This window comes from Nuphar pumila, chromosome 5 (assembly GCF_984573655.1).
Source record: "Nuphar pumila chromosome 5, dmNupPumi1.hap1.1, whole genome shotgun sequence".
NCBI lineage: Eukaryota > Viridiplantae > Streptophyta > Magnoliopsida > Nymphaeales > Nymphaeaceae > Nuphar > Nuphar pumila.
In genome coordinates this window covers 134867988-134874840 of record NC_143253.1, presented here as the reverse complement: position 1 = coordinate 134874840, position 6853 = coordinate 134867988, and the positions used below count along the sequence as shown (strand labels likewise).

Sequence of the window (6853 nt, the reverse complement as noted above, 5' to 3'; positions counted from 1 at the left end):
ATCCTACCTGTTCCTGCCATCCAACCTTGTTCTCCTTGTCTTAGTTTCTACTGAGGGATGACCACCCCCTATAATCATTCCATTTATAGGATGATTGGGACAACCAAACAATTTTGTCATCTCGCATCTCGAGCACCTCATTCTATCCCTTCTTAACCTTTCCCCTCATGCACATTTTTCAGAAAGGGTAAACTTTTTCGGATAGGTCTTATCCTCATTTGGGATAGATAAAGACCCATTTGGATTGGATCCAAACTCAAAAGAATCCATTGATCCATGTCCTACTGGAAAAACTATAAATAAATGTCTCTTCCTAAAACATGGTCATTTGAAATTTCCCTCCACGTGTTTGTCCAAATTGACCGAGAGTCCAAACTATAGTCACATATCTTGTTAATGGAAAAACAAAATAAAATAAATTTTATTTTCTCAAAAAATCCAAGAAAAATCAATACATTTAACTTTAAAAATATATAAAATATATATAATTGTAAAAACACACTCAAGATACATAAAGATCTAAATATCACACCAGTAACCTGATAATATTGTGATAAAAGCATGATATTTTCAAAATAAACGATATTTCTAAAATGTTTTTCTCGGTACCAGAGTGTTTTCTGTAAATCTGACAATAAAAGAGGGTGATTTAAAAAAAATGCTTGGTATTTGTGACTATGGTCCAAACCAGCTATTTTCCATGTTCAATGGAGTGTGTCTTCGAGCCCCTGCAGTAGTAGAATGGATCTAGTGATAGCCCAGTTGCAGACCGATGCACGATCATCCAACCTACAACTAACAAGAGCGTCGAGCTCATGGAACCAATCCTCTTTGGTTTATGTCACGGGGCGGGTTTTGAAGCACGTGCGAACTGCGAACAAAACTACAAAAGAAACGAGCTGAGCCGATCTGGAGGGCGCCCCGGATGGTACTGAAAACCAGAGAGCCAAAGAGGCGGTGACGTGGCCATGGTGGGGTCGCCGGCCACCCGCTATAAAAGCGCCTGCGAGAACCGTCGCTCCGGATTTTTTTTCCTCGGCGCACGCGGACTTCCTCCCTCCCTCGTCTTCCCTCGCGATCGCTCTCGATCGGAGCCGAGAATCAGGTGAATCTCTTCCCTTCCCCTTTCACCAACGACACTCTAGGGTTAGATTTTGATCTCAACTTTCTTTCTCGATTTCCTTCCTTTCTTGAGATCTGCGTTCTTCTCCGTTTTCTTTTTCTGCGATTTCTGGCGATCTGATGGCTTCTTTTGATGCGGAGGCGAGCGAAATACGTTTCCACGCCCATTTTTGGTATCACTTTGGCGGAATTCTAGGTTAAATCTGGTTTTGTGTTTTCTTCGATCGAGTTTTTGGTAGTTTTGATGAGATTTCGTGCTTGAACTTTCGAGTTACTGTGAGTCTTTTTTCTATCTGAAATTCGGAGCTAGTTCGGTGGTTTTTTCTTCCTTTTTATGTGTTGTGTGGTTTAAGTTTGCGACAAATAGTTGAGTTCTGGGTGTAGATTGTTTGCTTATTGATCCTTCCCGTTTTTCGAAGATGAAACGGACTAACGATGTGTAAAAAGAGGTTATCATCTCGTAGTTATAGCCGGGGATTGGATATTGGCATTTTTACCGTTTCGTTTCAGAAGTAGGATCGTTTTTTCCGTCAGAAGCTCTAGGACTTGGAGGTTTAATTTTCTTCCTCTCAGAAGATTTTGAAGTCGAGAGTGAGATCTTCCGGTTTGAATCGTTTATGTATCGTGCTGGTTTCTATTTACTTAGTTTTTGACATTTTTCGTTCTTTCTGTGCCGTCTTTAATGTAATATACTTGTCAGCGGTGGCCGTTAGTTTGACACTTTAAGCCGTAAAAACTTTTCTTTAGCTTAGATTACTCTTTGTAGGGTTTGGACGAAATTTGCACCGTCTTGCTGAATGCTACTGAATCCTTTTTCTTGGTGCGACGTGTTAGGTTTCTGATTTTTTGGGAAATCGTGTCTTCTCATTCGTTTGCCTCGTTTATATCTCGAGGATTCAGTTGTCCTTTAAAAAAAAATCTGTAGTCCCTTGAGACCATTATCGGAACCTGTCAGTTGTTTGATTTTCTACCGACGTGTTCACGGTTGGAATTTGACAGGTTCCGATAATGGTCTGAAAGGTAAATACTCGGCTGTTAATTTATATACTGCGCTTGTAATTCGTTTATTCCTCGAGACCACCTGTTTTTGCCTATTTCCTTCAAGTACTTCTCATGTGTTCTGCGTGCATAATCTCATGCGCACGCATCTGCGCATCCTTGCATATTTGGGGTGTCTGTATGCATGTGCTTGTTTTCTTTTTGTTTCTTGGGGAGGGTGTGTTGTGGGTTGGGTTGCTGGTGTTAATGGGAGATAGTTACTTTCCATATTTCTTTCTAGCGTATGTTACATGACAAAAATAAGGGGGGCAATTTAAAGAGCATGAGACAATCTGCTTTGTCAGCCCGAAAAAAAAAACAGAAGAATCTATTGTGTATGGTAGTGCTCGTTTCTTGGAGATGATGATCTGAGAGGTAAATGGGGAAATGACTTCATAAAGGATGAGAAACAAGTATAGGAAGCTTAAAAGATAAATAAAAGTAGGAGATTTTAATTTTAAGTTTGTTATGAGAAGTGAGGTTGTCAGCTTGATAGGTGTTTGTAGATGTGGTCAGGTTTTGTGGGATGTAATTACAGGAGTAGAAGAGGTTTGTTTTGTGGTGTATGCTTCTTTATACTTACTGACATTTGTATACTTTTATTTCTTCAGGCAGTATGGGTGGTTTTTTTGTAGGAATCATACTAAAAGTTGCTGTTTCTTTCTGTTAACCTTGGAAAGAAGGTCACTGTTTTGGGTTGACGGTGTGCGTAACTTTAGTGTCTGTGTATTTCTTTTTCTTGATTAAGTATGTGCATGTAAAATTTTTGAAGTGAGAAGAAGCTGTTATTAGACTTGCAATTTCTTAGTTTGGAAAAGTGAGAAATAAACATCATTAGCAAGCTAAAGTGCTTCTATTGTGATTGTATTATAGGAAGTTGTGGCCTTAAATGCCTATTTCAAGGAGAAGCCTTTGGTTACTGTAGATGAATAACCTTATTAAACTGCCATGATAATATTGTCAACATTTCTATGTTAGGTGCATTATCAGGCCCATAGTGGATGCTAGGTATTGGGCTCTTTTTTTTAAAGAGCTGTCATACAGTGGATGGTGTGGGTAAACGAACAAGTTGAGCTTGCCTTTGTCAAGCTTGGCTTGTTTTGCTTAATACGAGGAGCCCAAGCTCAAGTTAACCCTGTCATGAACCTGTCCCGATTTTGAGCTGGCTTATTTGGGGAAAAAATATTTTTTGAATGAAATAGAAAAAAATTGAGTTTCAAGGTTTATCTACATAATTTATTTCACAAAGAATGATAATAGAATAAATGAACTCCCAATCTCTTGTATCTCATGTCGTGCCTACTATGTGCTAACGATAATTATTAGCTTTAGAAGTCAGCCCACATAAGCCATGTCCTGCCATCCTTGTTCAAGCTTGGATAATTTAACATAATGAGCTCAGATGAAGCTGAATATGAGCATTTTCCAAGCCCATGCAAGTTCATTTCTTTGCCATGTTATGAGAAGCTTGATTCATTTATTTGCCAACAGATTAGTGAGACTAGTTGTGTTCGAAGTGTCCAATGAGAGCATGATGGCCTCAAAATGGTTTTGGAGGCCTATGTGATCGTCCATATGTTTTAGGTGTATTGTGTGTATGGGAGAACTGATTATCTGGAAAAAGGTGGCTACAAGGTGGCTGTGTGGAAAATCAGTTAGAAGCCAACCTCAAATCTTTGTATGACAGATGATGGATCAAATGTATTAAGAAGGTTGTTTGGAAAATGAATGAGCATGGATGCAATTTGTTCAGTTACCATCAGAAAAAGAAATGGTGAAATGGGTCCCTCTTGTTAAAATCATTATGGAGATTGGAGAAGCTTGCTTAATGAAATGTTGAGGTTAATGTTACAAGAGATAGGTGATGGGCAAAATATTACCTAGCAATTTTTTTTGGTCCACAAGAGGAATAGGGATGTGGAGCCCCATGGTCAAGATGGTGGAGCAATGTTGTTAAAAACACACCTCAAGACGCAAAAAGCGTGCCTTGCCATGAGGTGATGCCCTTTGTGCTTTGAGGCGCACGTGTGTAGCACAAAAGACATATGGCATGCACCTCATAGGCCTTGAGGCATGCGCTTCGAGACGAGGCACGCCTCAGGCTGAGGCACACACCTCAAATCCAACTTAAAAAAAATTAAAGGGGGATGCCCGATGGCTAGAGCACTCCTCTCTCTCTTTTTCGCTGAAAGAAGAAGATGAAGAAGAAGAGGAGGTACGTAACCCCCACTGTCTCTCTTCTCTTCTCCTTATCTCATTTTTCTCCTTCTCTTATTTCTTCTTCCGTTCATCTGCTTCTTCTTCCTCTCTTCTTTCTTCTTTTTTTTGTTCCCTTCTTGTTTCTTCCTCCTTCTTTTGCTTCTTTCGTTCTCCTTCTCCTTCTTCCATCATTCTTCTTCTTCCTTCTTTATTTTCTTCTTTCCCTCTTCTTCTTCTTCTTCTTCAAAATGACTGGATTTTATTGTAATTAATTGCCTGTATATAAAAATTGTTTATATCAATTTTGTTGGTTTGTTTATATAAAAATATCACATATGAAATTGTTACTTTTACTTTGTGTAACTATTTGCAAATATGCATGTGATAGTGTATGTAACTGTGTATGTTAGTGTAATTGACTCTTAGATCATGGAAATTAAAAATAATTTTTTGTTAAATGAAAATGTTTGTTTTTTGATTGTGCGACTAAGTGTAGATATGGATTATTATGTGTGATTTTAGTAGTTTGATAGAGCTAATTTTTCAAACAAGCATGCATGAAAAATTAGCTTAATGTTTGTTTAGGACTTTAGATGAATTTGTGTACATTATATGATGACGTTAAGGAATTTGATTGTTAGTGATTTTGTTAAATTTTCATTGAATGCTCATATTTTATTTTTTAGATACTTATATAGATCAAGTTGTTGCATTGATATTACTTTTATATGTTAATCTCATATTTTTCGGTATTTATTTGAGATTTTTTATTTTTTATTGGTTGTTATCAATAAAGCATTTCTTTTATTTATTTGTATTTTTAGATATTTTTTAAAAGTTTTTTTAAGTTAAAAAAAATTCAAGCTTACGCTTTATGCCTTGCTTCAGTTTTTGGTGGAGCACTTCGCTACGCCTCAACGCTTTTCACAACATTGTGGCGGAGTCAATAAAGTATTGAAAAATAGATATTGTGCACATGCTACACTACACTGCATAAACCCATTATTATGTCATACATGTAGGCATGTACGTGTGTGTGCACACACGTGCTTGTGCTGAGAGACATGCACATTGTGAATGTTGAGTTAAATTAAAGTATTCTATTGCAATCATTGTCGTTCTTACATCTATAGTTTGACATATGATATAAATATTTCTTTAGGCACAGTTCTTTGTTTCTTTTTGCTTCTTAATTAAAAGTTTTGTGAACATTTGTGTCATAGGGTCTTCAATGATGCGGATCACAAACAAGACCGTATAAATTTTCATGTGCGACCCTGTTATTTGTAGGCAAGTAATGTTTGGTCTATTTTTTGTGATCCATTTGGGTTAAAGAATACAATAAACTTTATATTCACTCACCAAAAGAGTCCATGGTGTAATGAAATGGTGATATTCAAATATCACCACCAAAGTCCACCAAATGAACACACAAGTGGATAATCAGTCAAAGGAAAACTCACAATGTAGTCCACACACAAAACCCACAAAGGGGTTTTCCCACAAAACCCACATAAGGTTCACACAAGAGATAAAATTATAATATTTTGTTGATAAAGGAATGCAAGAATTCATAGGAAACAAATAGGGGAGTCATCCCCTTTTATATACATCACGAGAGGCTCATAGAGCTGTTGGAGCTAGTCCAATAGTTATAACGTTTCTAATCCCTCTAGGCAACACAACATGTGAAGCCCCTGATATCTGAACTCCCATGTCGACCAACAATCTTCTAAGCCATACTACCTCCATCATTGTTGTAGCCATGACCCGTTATTCAACTTCAGTTGAAGAAAGAGGAACCTTCTGCTGCTTCTTGTATCACCATGAAATTAGAGAGATAAGAAAAAACTCCGCTTAGTTGTCTGTAGGGCGTAGGATTTGCAAGTGGTTCCCCATCTTCAATTATCATTTTTGCATTAACAATCTCTGGAGTATCAACTTTCTTCTCATTTGTGATACCAGACCTGAAAGTAACATTAAAGGCAAACTTAAAATGAGATAATAGATAACCTCTAAGATAGTAAGCAACTTCAATCCCTAAAAAGTATTTTAAAAATATTAAATCAGTCATTTCAAAATGATTTTTGAGAAGTTTTTAATGTTTTGAACTCCCTGTTTATCTCATATAGTGATGATCATATCGTTCACATAATAATACCTGCATCAGAGAGCTTAACAAATAATGCAGTGTCAGACAAACAAGATTGAAATCCAATATCAAGCATGACCCAACTAAACCTATCATACTAGGCTTTCGGTGCTTGTTTAAGACTATAAAGAGCCTTGTCCAAACAAAGAGCTTTTCCCTTAGGAATAGTTACACTACCTGGAGCTTCCATATACATTTCTTCAACTAGGTTTCCATTAAGAAATGCATTTTTGACATCCATATGGTATATAGGCCATTTTTTAACGGAGGCTAAGGCTACTAAGGTCCTAATAGTGGTCATCCTAGCCAAGGTTGTCCGTATCGTACCATACGACACGATAC

The 6853-nt window shown here is 37.3% G+C and overlaps 1 long non-coding RNA gene across 1 annotated transcript in view; it reads left to right on the top strand.

The window, feature by feature from the left end:
- The first annotated feature begins 1024 nt into the window (after positions 1-1024).
- Positions 1025-6853, top strand: part of LOC149838872 (uncharacterized) — a 30842-nt gene continuing 25013 nt past the window's right edge. The window contains exon 1 of the long non-coding RNA XR_016431997.1: positions 1025-1105. This is a non-coding gene — a long non-coding RNA (uncharacterized LOC149838872). The remainder of the gene's footprint in view (positions 1106-6853) is intronic.